Source organism: Notamacropus eugenii, chromosome 1 (assembly GCF_028372415.1).
Source record: "Notamacropus eugenii isolate mMacEug1 chromosome 1, mMacEug1.pri_v2, whole genome shotgun sequence".
In the NCBI taxonomy this organism is placed as follows: Eukaryota; Metazoa; Chordata; class Mammalia; order Diprotodontia; family Macropodidae; genus Notamacropus; species Notamacropus eugenii.
In genome coordinates, this window is record NC_092872.1 from 401,799,733 (window position 1) to 401,814,447 (window position 14,715).

A 14,715-nucleotide genomic window follows, 5' to 3' on the forward strand; every position below is an offset into this window, starting at 1 on the left:
GACCACCTGAACTTAATCTCACACTGAATAGCAGCCTTGCCCCTGCCAAAAGCCCTAAGGCTGGAAGCAGCATTTGAATCTCAGACCCCAAACGCTGGCTGGGAGGATCAGGAGGTGAAGTGGGTGTGAGGAGAATATTCAGAGGTCAAGTCACTGGCTGGGAAAATGCCCAGAAAAGGGAAAAGAAATAAGACTATAGAAGGTTACTTTCTTGGTGAGCAGGCATTTCCTCCCTTCCTTTCTAATGAGGAAGAACAATGCTTACCATCAGACAAAGACACAGAAATCAAGGCTTCTGTGTCCCAGCCCACCCAATGGGCTCAGGCCATGGAAGAGCTCAAAAAGAATTTTGAAAATCAAGTTAGAGAGGTGGAGGAAAAGCTGGGAAGAGAAATGAGAGACATGAAGTCAAAGCATGAACAGCAGATCAGCTCCCTGCTAAAGGAGACCCAAAAAAATGTTGAAGAAAATAACACCTTGAAAACTAGCCTAACTCAATTGGCAAAAGAGGTTCAAAAAGCCAATGAGGAGAAGAATGCTTTCAAAAGCAGAATTAGCCAAATTGAAAAGGAGATTCAAAACCTCACTGAAGAAAACAGTTCTTTCAAAATTAGAATGGCACAGATGGAGGCTAAGGACTTTATGAGAAAGCAAGAAATCACAGAACAAAGCCAGAAGAATGGAAAAATGGAAGATAATATGAAATATCTCATTCGAAAAACAACTGACCTGGAAAATAGATCCAGGAGAGACAATTTAAAAATTATGGGACTACCTGAAAGCCATAATCAAAAGAAGAGCCTAGACATCATCTTTCATGAAATTATCAAGGAAAACTGCCCTGAGATTCTAGAACCAGAGGGCAAAATAAATATTGAAAGAATCCACCAATCACCACCTGAAAAAGATCCAAAAAGAGAAACTCCTAGGAACATTGTGGCCAAATTCCAGAGTTCCCAGGTCAAGGAGAAAATATTGCAAGCAGCTAGAAAGAAACAATTCAAGTATTGTGGAAATACAATCAGGATAACACAAGATCTAGCAGCTTCCACATTAAGGGATCAAAGGGCATGGAATAGGATATTCCAGAAGTCAAAGGAACTAGGACTAAAACCAAGAATCACCTACCCAGCAAAACTGAGTATAATACTTCAGGGGAAAAATTGGTCTTTCAATGAAATAGAGGACTTTCAAGCATTCTTGAGGAAAAGACCAGAGCTGAAAAGAAAATTTGACTTTCAAACACAAGAATGAAGAGAAGCATGAAAAGGTGAACAGCAAAGAGAAGTCATAAGGGACTTTACTAAAGTTGAACTGTTTACATTCCTACATGGAAAGACAATATTTGTAACTCTTGAAACTATTCAGCATCTGGGTACAGGGTGGGATAACACACACACACATGCACACGCACACGCACACACACACACACATAGAGACAGTGCACAGAGTGAATTGAAGGGGATGGAATCATATCTTAAAAAAATGAAATCAAGCAGTGAGAGAGAAATATATTGGGAGGAGAAAGGGAGAAATGGAATGGGGCAAATTATCTCTCATAAAAGAGGCAAGCAAAAGACTTATTAGTGGAGGGATAAAGAGGGGAGGTGAGAGAAAAACATGAAGTTTACTCTCATCACATTCCACTAAAGGAAGGAATAAAATGCACACTCATTTTGGTATGAAAACCTATCTTACAATACAGGAAAGTGGGGGATAAGGGGATAAGCAGGATGGGGGGGATGATGGAAGGGAGGGCATGGGGAGAAGGGAGCAATTTGAGGTCAACACTCATGGGGAGGGACAGGATCAAAAGAGAGAACAGAAGTAATGGGGGACAGGATAGGATGGAGGGAAATATAATTAGTTCTCACACAACACTACTATTATGGAAGTCATTTGCAAAACTACACAGATTTGGCCTATATTGAATTGCTTGCCTTCCAAAGGGAAGGGGTGGGGAGGGAGGGAGGGCAGATTGGCAGACAGGGGCAATTAGAACGCTCAGTGTTTTGGCGTGGGGGGAGGGGACAAAAGGGGAGAAAATTTGGAACCCAAAATTTTGTGAAAATGAATGTTAAAAGCTAAATAAAAAAATAAAAAAGAAAACCCCAAATGAGGTCATGAAGAGTCACACATTATTGAAAAACTCCTGAATGGCAACAAAAATCATATTAGAAATATACTCAGTTAACCAGAATGATGGCTTCTCTCAAACACTGGGATATATAGAACTGCATGACGTTGTATTTGAAAGACTGAAATCTACTCTGTTTTCTTGCAAAAGGCACTAACATGTGACTCAAGTTAGGAGTGTGTTTAAAGTGGTTGACATTTGCATATAATCACCCTCATAGATCTTGCTGGGAAGCCATCTGATACCGGCTTTCCAGAAAATTGTCTTAGTTTGTTTTCATCTGAATTTTAGGATTGATTTACATCTTTAAAAGGGGGAGATAAGACCAATTCCTCCCAAGGAACTTTTTCTCCTTGTTGCTTTTGTTTCTTTCAACCATTCTGTCATAAGCACTATTGGTAGCTGGTTTCCCTCCCCCTAACTCATAGCCTGGTTGATTTTTATGGTTTCAGATTTCAAGAAGTATCTACCTATTTGGACTTCATAAGAATTCCCTTGAGCTGCAGAGTGGACAAGGCACTTGTAATGTTTACTATTTGTTGTCATATCCAACTCCTCGACCCCATTTGGAATTTTCTTGGCAAGACTCTGGAATGGTGTGCTATTTCCTTCTCCAGCTGAGCTTATAGCTGAGCAACTGAGGACAATAGGGTTAAGTGACTTGCCCAAGGTCACACACATAGTAAGTCTGAGGACAGATTTGAGCTCAAGTCTTCCTGATGCCAAGCCTAGTGCTCTATCCACTGCACCACCTAGGTGCTTTACTATATGAATTGCTTTCGAGATCAACTCCAGGTTTAGGAAAAGTTTCCCAGTTTAGACAGAGCTGGAAAAATCATCTTTCTAGCAAAGACTTCCTTCAAACCCAGATCATTTTTTCAGGTGATAAGAAAAATGAAGAATGTCCAGTTCTCAATTTAATTAGACCAAAGCATATCTCCACTTATTAAACATCAAGCTCTTGTGGTGCACAAAGTCCAGGCTAGGTCTTATGGGTAATACAAACAAGAATAAGATAGAGTCCCTATCATCAAAGGGCTTAAAATTAAGTAGAGAAAAAAAAAGACACACACCACCACTGCCCCTGTTCTGTCTTTTAAATGTTTGCCAATAAGCACTTATTCAGTGCCAACCATATGCCAGACATTGTGTTAAGTACCAGGAAAACAAAGATGTCAAAGGCCAGCGTCTGATCTCAAGCTCACAATTTAATGGGGAGACAATGTGTAAACAGCTATTTACAAACAAGATACAAATTTGGGAAAACCAACTGAGGACAGACCTAGCCTTAAGGGGAATAGTGGGAGATTTCAAGAAAGGTTTCCTCTAGAAGGAAGAATTTTAGTTGGGACTTGAAGGAAGCCAGGGAAGGTAGGAGGCAGAGATGAAGGAGAATTTTCCAGATATTCATAACACCCAGTTAAATGCCTGGAGAATGGAAGTAGAGTTCATGTTTGAGGCCAGGAGGACAATGTCTCTGGATCACAGAGTAGATTGGGAGTATAAAGTGTAAGAAGACTGGAAAGGTTAGGTGGCTGGGCAGGTTATGAAGAACTTTGGATAACAAATATAATTTATATTTGATCCTGGAGGTGATAGGGAAGCACTGGCATTTTTTGAGTACAGGGATGACCAGTGTTGTTGTTGTTGTTGTGTGTTGTTTGTCCTTCATTCTTGAAGAGGACCATGACATCAGGGAGGTGATGCCATGAATTGCAAGTGAACTGGATTTAAGTGAATTGGATTGTGCAAAGTCATCAATCTGGGTCCAGTGGCCAGATATAGATCAGGATGACTGGAGATGGTGGATCAGAATTGTACTTAAGAAGATCACTTTGGTGGCTAAATGGACCAATGATACATGACCAATTATTTCTCATCCCATACTAAGTTTCTTTTCAAATTCAAATAAGAAACTTGTTCATATTTCATAAAGGGATCAGGTCAGGCTTATTTTCTAATTCAAACAAAGGACCTCTTTGTACTTCAGAAAGGGGTCACTGGACATGCTGAAATTTTTATTAGTTAGTTTAACACCTCATTATCAGGCCTTTACTTTTGATGATTCAACAAGGGCTTTCTACAGCTACCAACCTCTTTCTGTAATGGATGCTGATAGAAAGTAATAAGATACCTACCTCCAGGACTGGAATGACATTAAAAGAGATAAAATTTACTTAGCTGTAAAGAGAAAGTAGTCATACCTATACTATCTACTTCATAGGGTTTTTGTGGGTAGAGTGCTTTGGAAGTCTTGAAGTCCCATTGAGACCTGGGGAGTTATCATTATAAAAGAAAAACATAAAATGTAAAATAAAAAAAAGTGATCATAATTATCATTCTTATTACTCTAAGGACTTAGCAACTCTTATATGCCTTGTTAGCCAAGAGTCCCCCACAGTTCTCTATTCTAGACACATCATACTTTGCTGAATACTATCTTTTCCTTTCACTGATTCCCACATTTGGGTTTTGATCACAAGAAAAGCAAATACTTTTCCTTATGATGAAATGGTTGCTATTTAGTAGAGCTGGAGAGTGTGTGTGTGTGTGTGTGTGTGTGTGTGTGTGTGTGTGGAGGGTTGTCACTAAATACTTCTTTATTAAAAAAAAAAAACTTTTGCAATTAAAATTTCACAGAATCCCACAGTTCAAAGGGTCCTCCAAAGGCCTTTTAATCAGATCTATAGCTAAAGAAGAGCTAGAACTTCCAACAGGCAGAAATCAGGTTTGAAAGCATTCTGGGCATGAAGGATGGTGTGTATATATAAAGGCATGAAGGTGGGAAATGAAATTAATTTTGTTCACCTCATATGAAGGGAATCAAAAATGGTCCTTTGGCTAGATGTAATCGAGAGCCTGAGGGGTACTAGTGTAGGATCATTTTAGAAAGATTTGCTGGATCCATTTTTCAAAGAACTTTAGTTGCAAACAGAAGTTGGTACTTTTTTTTCCTAGAAGGAGTTACTGTAGCATCTTGAATAAGTGACTAGATTTAGGAAAAGAATTGAGGCTGTGTGGAGGATAGACTGCTGGGAGGAGAGTATGGATGAATATGTATATGGATGAACAGACACACACACACACAGATACACACACAGATACACGCACACAGACAGACAGACACACACACACAGATGGACACAGATACAGACACACACATACACACACACACACACATACACACACACATATACACACACACATATCAAGGGCTATTGCACTAGTCCAGGAAACTGGTGACAAGAGTCTAAATTAGAGTGGTTGTAATACGGGTTGGGAAACAGGAACAGACTGGAGAGATTCTGGGAAGTTAGAATTGACAAAGACTTGGCAACTGATTCGATATGATGCTGAGTAAGAATGAAGAGTCAAGAATGACTTTGGGTTTGTTCTCTAAGCTTGCAAACCCTGGTGGCTAAACCCCAAATCTCTTGTCTCCTCATACTGTAATGTCCCTACTACACAAGCTTTGCCTCCATCCTCATAAGCCTAAGATTAAAATATCTTTTTTTCTTATTTCTGCATGTCATCTTCCCTACCCCACCCTCACCCCCATGACCACACCTTTAACAAAACTGTACCTTTTCTCTCTTTAATAGGTCCCTGCTCAAGCTCCACTTAATGACTGGCTTAGAGTGATTATCAGTAGTAACCATTTCTCTTTCCCTCCCAGCGTGATTTAGTTATTTTTTTCTCTTCCTCATTAAAAGGGTGGTTCCCTGACTACTTCTTAAAGAGGCCTATTCACTGAATGGGCGTTACCTCACTCTAAGTGAGAACCTCAATAGGCCTTTGCATCCTGGGCCATCTCCAATCATCCTGATGAATATCTGGTCACTGGATGCAGATAGCTCAGGAGAAGAAAGTAAGGCTGGTGACTTTGCACAGCCCTCCCTCACTCAAAACAAAATCAAGTGGAAGTCATGTCATTATTTCTCTGATGGCATGGTCTTCTTCGAAAACAAAGGAAGAGCACACCAACAACCTTTTCTCTCTTTCCCATATCCTTCTGAATTTGTCCCTCCACATTTTCTTTTTTGCTGCCAGCCTATGCTAACTGCAACATCCGGCCAATTAATTATCTTTCATCTTTCAGAAGAAAGGAACAGGAAACTGAGATGCCCAGTTTGGTTTCACAGCTAGCTATGGGAAAGTTATAGTTTTTAACACAATCGCTTATTAGGAGGACTAGCCCAAAGGGCAGTAAGCCAGAACTCCCACACACATAGCAGATAGCAGCTATTTTTATTAGATACTTGCACTTGATGGCCTCACTCTAGGCCTATGAATTTAGGTAAACCACTTCCTTCTCAAGCCTACACTGTCAAGTAAGGCAGTTAAACTACAAGAGCTCTGTAGTAGCTTTCAGCTCTAATGAACTATGACTTGAAAAGATCTGGTGTTCTCTGCCTAATAGCATCAAAAATCTCCTTCCAATTTGGTGCTCCTTCTCGGAGAAGTAAAACTGTAACAGATGCAATGATTCTCAATTCTTTGAATATCAAAATACTTTTCAAACCCCTTCATGATACTAGACACACTTTCACTATTGGCCATTGATTGATAAATGACAGGATGACAAAAAGTTTCTATGAATTCCTTAACACTAAAATAAACTTGTAATATATTAAATTTTAAAATATATATGTAATTTTTTAAAACAAAATTTAAAGAAATTTCATAATTTTCAATCATAGTTGTATAAATCTCTCTATGTTCTAAAATATTTATAGCAGCTCTCTTTGTGGTGGCAAAGAATTGGCACTTGCAGGGATGCCCATCAATTGAGAAATGGCTGAACGAGCTATGGTATATGATTGTGCTGGAATATTCCTTTGCTATAAGAAATGATGAGCTCAGTGATTTTAGAAAAACATGGAAATACTTTCACGTAATAATCATGAGCAAAATGGGCAGAAGCAAGAGTAACAGCAGTAATATTTTAAGAATGACTGAACTAATAAGTCATTTTGACTATTATAAATACCCAAATTAACTATAAAGGACCTGGGAAGAAAGATACTGTCTATATCCAGAGAAAGAACTGATAAGTAGAAGTATGTATAGAATAATTTTACATATATGTGTATATACATATATACACACATACATACATACATACATATACACATATATATATATATTTATACACACACCCATACCTATTTGGGTCTAACAGTAGCCCTCTCTAGGGTGGGGGGTGGGAGCAAAAAAATAATAATAAATTTACATGATAATTTTGTTGTATGTTAGAAAGGAATAGCAAGTTGTGCATAGTAGATTTGCAATTCCATGTACAATCATCTTTTTTATTGTACTATGTTATGGGAATGCTTGTTTAATAAATTAAGAATAAAATAAAATAAGTATGAAAATAGAAATATGTAGACAAATCAATCACCAAGTAGTTGCTAAGCACCAACTAATGTGATGTAACATGTATATAAACACAATAAATGAGACAATTCTTACTTATAAGAAATTTACATTCTGGGAGGGAAGACAAGAAATATACATATAGGTACATAAAGCAGATTTAAGAAAAGAAACATAAAGAATTAAATAAATTAAAAGTATTTATAAAATGCAAGGCAGTTTAGTAGGGAGTGCCCTTGCAGTTGGAGTGGATCAGAAAATGTTTAATGGAGAAGCTACAGCTGGACCTCTGTCTTGAACAAAGAGAGGGACTTTTTAAAATAGAGGGAAGGAAGAATGGCATTATAGGCATGGGGAATGACCACTGCAAAGGCACAGAGGTTGGAGATAAGATGTAAATTATGAGGAAAGTAGGGAAGAGGATGGGGCAAAAAGTAGCAAGGGGTATAATGGACAGGGTTTGAAATGTAGGTTTAGGGTCAGGTTGTGAAAGGCTTAAAAGTTAGACAGCAGAGTTTATATTTAGTTCTCAATGCCATGAAGTTTATTGAGGAAGGAAGTGACATGGTCAGATATAAGTTTAAGGAAAAATCACTTGACACTTGTGAAAGTAGGTAGACTAAAGTCTGAAGAGACTTGAGAGAAACCATTTCGGGGATCATTAAGACAATCTAGTTTGGAGGGGGCGGGGATGAGGGTATGAATTTAGGTGATGACTTTGGAAGTAGAAAGATGGGGTTGAATGCAAAAGATGTATAGAATTGGCAAGATTTGGTCATTTGGTCAAAGGACTGTTATTCCTTAATGGGAAGGGGTTCCCCAAGCTATATATCCCAAGCTTTACTTCCTTCCCACCAAATGCCAGTTCCACAATGAACACACAAAGCAAATAGCAAATCAACCCAATTTTTCAAGTTGATAGCAAACAGAAATTAGAGAAGGCATCCAGATAGGAATATATAACAGACAATACACAGAATGAGCTTTCCTGTTTGGAGCAAGATAACTCAGCTCAACCAAGAGTCCCAGATCTCTTAGAAGTTGAAATTCCTCAAAGGCTCTAGTGTAGAAAGCTGCAGAGATGTGATCAAGGTGTCAATTCCTCTACATGATAGCTTCTTCCCAGAGTCTTTCTCCCTTCTGAGACCTGAAATGAATCTAGACTCATGTGTCTTCTTTCTTGAAACTGGAAGCCAAAAGACCAAAATCCCTCTTCTCTCAGGCGCTCTCCAAGACTGTCCAATATGCAAGTGTGGAACATTGAGTAATCAGTTTCTGCCAATGGACTTTCAGCCTTGTGTTAAGCACAAATTGACGAATATTTGCTGCAAGCAACTGAATTAAAGGCATTCACCTGGAAGCATCCTCATTTACTGGGAGCCCATTAATGTGAGTGAGTCAAAGGAAATGGCTGAGTCAGGTAGACAATAAGTAGGCAGCACTGTGAATGAAAGCTTGTATCATTGGTCTTCAGACTATTAGGAAGTGAATGGATTGTCTTTTGAAGGCTTAGCCTCATGTGTCAAAATGGCACTAAGTGGCACTTGAAGACCAAATTTAAATTTATGCTCTGCCACATACTAACTTGCATGACTTTGAGTAAATCACTAAACTTCTCTGGGATTCAGTTTCCCCTTCATAAAATGAGGGTCTTGGACCAGATAGCCTCTGCATTCTTCCCAACTCTGAATCCATGATTCCAAAATCTTTGCTCTGGCCCCTTCCTTTATAATAAAACATGTACTCTCATTCCTAAGTATGGGTGATCAGCTTAAATCCTTACCTTCCTTTTCACTGATGCTAATATCACCCTAATATAAATCCTCACCACCTCAGGCCTGGGTTACTTCAGTAACCTAACTTTTCTCCCAAATTGTAATCTTTCTAGTCTTCAACCTGTGCTCTACACTCCTGCCAAAGTAATTTACCAAATGCTAAGGTCCAATGATCGTATTTCCTTTGCTAAACAACAATTTTGAGTATCTTCCATTTGTTTAAAATACAGGTCCCAACTCCTAAGCTTAAACTCCCAAATTCTAAGGTTCCTACCTATCTTTCTGGACTTACTCCTTTATATGTATCCTAAATTTTGGATTATTTGTTGTTCCCCAAACATGTCATGTAATTTCCCACTTCCTTACCTTTGTTCATTCTGTCCATGCACCTCAAATGCCTTCTCTACCATTTGTTAAAATATTCCTCTATTTTTCAGAGTCAGCTCAAATAACACCTCTATTTTGAAGCCTTTCCTGATCCCCTTCCCTCCACCAAACTAATGTGGACTTTCTATCCTCTGAGATCTTGTAGCATTTCAAAAATGTCTTTTTCTGAGTGATGTTATTATATTTTACCTTATGACATTATATAGTTCTATAATATTATTAACCCTGAAATAGAAGAAAAAGTTGTTGTGGAAAAGATGCTTTTGTTGTCATCTTTGCATTCTTAGTACCCAGCACAGTGATTTGCCCTAAAAGGTATTTATTGAATATTTGTTGAGTTGAATGTTATTTATACAAAAATAAGAAGAATTAGACTTGGCTTCTATCTGAATTATTTCTTTCGTCTGTGGAAATAATTTACAGTAGGATTAAAGGAGAATTACTGAGATCTTGGCCTAGGACAAATATAACTGGGAACCGGATGACCCTCTCTTTGCAACAATATAGGATCCAATCAAGCAAGATATCTAGCATTTTGTGTTCTTTTCCCCCTCTTCTCTCTCTTTATTCCTTAGAAATGTCAGCTCCAGGAAACTGAGGCAGAAACAACAACCACATGAGTGGTGAACATGACTAAGATGTGAAACAGTAAGAGCCAGTTAAGTCCGTAATCAATGTCACTTGTGGTCTCATGAGGGCCGTGATCTCCTTTGAATTCTTCTCTTTACCTCATCTTTCCTGTATTGCTTTAATCCACGAGCCCGAGAAGGGGAAATGAATGCCCCTTCTTCCACTTAATTACGAGTTCAGGACTCTCATCTACATGGAGTGTTTAGGAGGGACCGAGCACAGAGGAGAGACTGCATATATTTCTTTTGCATTTAATTTCATGTTATCAAAAACTATATAATCACATAATATACTAAGTGTCTAAATTTGATTGCCGTGGAAAGTCACCTGAAAGGGAGAAACACCTGCATAGGAGTGTGTGCTATCCTCAGATGCGAATAGTAAATTTCATTTTTAAAAATATTTGAGTAATATTTCGTTTCATCTCCCAGCTTCAATCGAATTTTATTTCTAATCAAGTGAAAAAGTTTTCATGGTTGGGTTGGAGAGGGGCTTGAAAACAGCCTGGAATTTTCAGATTTAATAAATTTCCAATGGCCAGTGGGGACATTGAAACATATTCAAAGTGGCTATTCCATTTACCCTCATTGGAAAGTGACTGAAAAGGCCAGTCTGGGTGGGTAACTCAATTACACTGCCACCTCATGGCTAAATTTGATATCGCACTCTCAACCAATGTAAACCAGGGGAGAAGGAAAATGAGCCCAGAGATGGCCACTTCCTAATGTGGATAAGGAATCAGTGCTGAGTCAGGTGCCACATGCATACTAGACCTAATTCCCTTCTTGTTACAGAGGGGAGCAAGTCCAAGTTACTTTCACAGTTTTTTGTTTCGTTTTTTTTTTATCTTCTGCATATCTTTACTGAACACAATAAAATGAACGAACCACTGAAGACCTTCTTGCTCAGATTAAATGGATAATTTCTTGTTATCTTTCAGTACTTGGTTCTGTCATCATGGGATGAAATTGTACCTTGTAGCAACTTTTCTCAATCCATTATCCTTTGTTTAACTTTTATTTTTTTTAAATTGATCATTTATTTTCCCTCCCTCCTTCCTGTCCCTCTTCCCCCACATATTGGAACCAGGGAGAAAAACAATGACAACACTGTAACCAATATTCATAGTCAAATTTTTGCTTTGGCCGTGTCTAAAAAATGCATCTCATTCTGCATTCCCTCACCTCCTGATAGACAGGAGGGGGGTTGCATATTTTATCAGTCTTTTGAAATCTTGTTTGGTCACTGAATTAATAAGAGTTCTTACATCTTTCAAAGTTGTTTGTCTTCACATATTGTTGCTATTGAATACATTGTTCCCCTGGTTCTTCCCGCTTCACTCAGAATCAGTTCATATAACCTTTCTAGACTTCTTTGAAGCCATCCCTTTCATAATTTCTTACGGTAATAGTGCTGTTTCGTTATCAATATAACATATTTTAATATAATTATAATGTCATAATATAATAAATATAATAATATAACATATTTTAATATAATAATAATATGTCATAATATAATAAAAATATGTCATAATCAATATGACATATTTTGTTCACTCATTCTCCAACTGATAGCTACGCTCTTAATTTCCAGCTCTTTGCCACTACAAAAAGAGCTAGTATACATACATATATACATACATACATATACACACACACAAAGACAAGAGATATTTCCTGTTTTTTAGGCTCTCACAGTCTAATGAGGGAGATAAAATATAAATAGTTATCCATAAACAAGATATATGCAGGAGAAATTGGAACATTCCAAGCAAGGGAATGCATAGCATTAAGGGGAACGAGGGAAAAGCCTCTTGAAGAAGGTAGGATTTTATCTGAGACTTGAAGGGAACCAGGAGGCAGAGAGAAGACAGAGCATTCCAGCATTGGAGACAGCCAATGAAAATGCCCAGAGTCAGAAGATGGAGTATACTGTTCAGGGAACAGCAAGGAAACCAGCATCACTGGATTGTAGAGTTGGGGGGTGGGGTAGAAAAGTATAAGAGAACTGGAAAAATAAGGGGCAGGTTATGAAGGGTTTTCAACTCTGGACGGGAGATTTTATGATTGATACTGGAGGTGATAGGGAACCTCTGGATTTTCTTGAATGAGGGACAAGGGAGAAATGACATGGTAAGACTTCTGTTTTCTTTTTTCTTTTTTTTCTCTTTGTAGGCAATTGGAGTTAAGTGACTTGCCTAGGGTTACACAGCTAGTAAGTGTCTGAGATCTGATTAGAACTCAGATTTTTGTCTCCAGGGCCAGTATTCTATCCACTGCATCACCTTATTGCCCCAAGAGTTGTGTTTTCTGAAGATTAATTGAACAGCTAATTGGAAGATGGCCTGGAGTGGAGAGAGATTTGAGGTCAGGAGACCAATCAGAAAGCTGCTGCCATAGTCAAGGTGTGAGGTGATGAGGGCCTGCACTGGGTGAGAGAGAAGGGAGCATTTGTATTCTAGAGATATTATGCAGGTAAAATCTGCAGAACCTTTCAACAGATTGGATATGTAGATTGAATGTGAGTGAGGAGTCAAGGGAGACTGTGAGGTTGTGAACCTGAGTGACTGGGAGGGTGGTGGTGCCTCTCATAGTAATAGGAAAGACAAGCAAGGTGGTGGTGGGGGGGCACAGAATGGGGGGATGGATCTCGGGGAAAGATGGTAAGTTGAGTTTTGGACATGTTGAATTTAAGATGCCCATCACAGAGAAGAGGGAGAGGAGGGGAAGGAGAGTGGGATAGAATTTGTTTTAACAAGTAACTGGGGAAAGTAAAATATTATTTTAAAAAATAAGATCATTGGTAAATTGGGTGAGAGCAACTTCAGCTGAATGATGAGGTCAGATGGCAGACATTAGAGAGCTAAGAAGAGAATGTGAAAGAAGTGAAGGCATCCGTAGTAGGTGATCTTTAAGACTTTAGCTACAAAGGGGAGGAAAGATACTGGACAGTTTATTAGCAAGGATGATTGAATCAAGTGAGAGTTCTTTTGAGGCTGGGGAAAACATGAGCTTCTTTGTAGGCAGTAAACAAGCATCCAGGAGACAGGAAGAGATTGAGGATAAGTGATTATCGTGTGTGTGGGTGTTCATCCTTCATTGCAGAAGAAGATCATGCCATCAGAGAAATGGTGACATGACTTGCACTTTGTTTTGAGTAAGGGAGGGCTGTGCAGGTCACCAGCCTTACTTCTCCTTCTTCTCCTTCAGAGCCATCTGAATCCAGTGACTAGATATTCATCAGGATCACTGGAGATGACCCAGGATGAGGCAATTGTGGTTAAGTGACTTGCCCAAGTTCATGCAGCTAGTGAGTGTCAAGTGCCTGAGGTGAGATTTGAACTCAGGTCCTCCTGTCTCCTACACTGGTGTTCTACCCACTGCACCACCTAGCTGCTCCAAGGAGGATAAGTGATAGAATGGAAATGATAGAGGGGGCATGCTGCTGGAGAAGACAAGAAGGAATGAGATCAGTTGTACATGCAGAGGGATTTGCCTTGGCAAGAAGGCCACCTCTTCATGTGAGACAAAGATAAAAGAGATGATAGTAGCAGAATGCATCTGAGAAATAAAAACAGAAGGAGTCAGAGCTCTCAGCTAAAACTCTCAAGTTTTTCAGTGAAATATCAGGCAAGGTTGCCAGCTAAGAGAGTGGGAGGTGGGGGACCATGGGAAGTTTGAAGAGGGGTGAAAAGGTTTGGAAATGCTACTCTAGTGAGTGAGATAACATCACTCAATCAAGAAGGCATAAAAGGATTGCCTTGCCATATTGAGGCCCCAGTTGAGATTATGTAACATCACTTGTTAGTGGACTTAGTACAGTTTCATGATTTTCTTTCAGTCACATATGAATAGGAGTGAAGGCTGACGATAATGGGAATAATCTGGGCTTGGCAGAGCAAGATCAGTAAAAAGGTTAAAAGGACTTCAGAGAAGAGGACAGTATAGAGTTGAACTGCTTCACCAAAGGGTCAAGATGAGGAAGGCAAGAGAGCGTACACAGTGTAGGGTAGATGGCCTGGAGAACAACTGACGTGTTGAGGAGCTGGAGTTTATGGCAAGGATGAAGAAGAGGGTTTTAGGGTTTCAAGGCAAAGGGAGAGGTGGAATGACAACAGACTGTGATGAGATAATGGAATTTCAGAATTCAAGAGCATGGAAGTGGAATTTTGTAGGTGATGGAAAGAGAAAAGATTTTGATCATCTTTGTGTGTGATTGGAGTGGGGTAGAGGAAGCAGGGTAGGAGTAATGAGTAAGTTGAGGAATCAGGAGGCAAGAATATTTGAAAGAAAAGCAACGTGTGGTTGAAGGCCCCTAGAATAAGGGCAAGAATTGGGAAGGAAAGACTGTAAACCAGGCACAAAACTCATTGAAAAAAGGAAGGGAATGCCCTAAAGTTCCGTA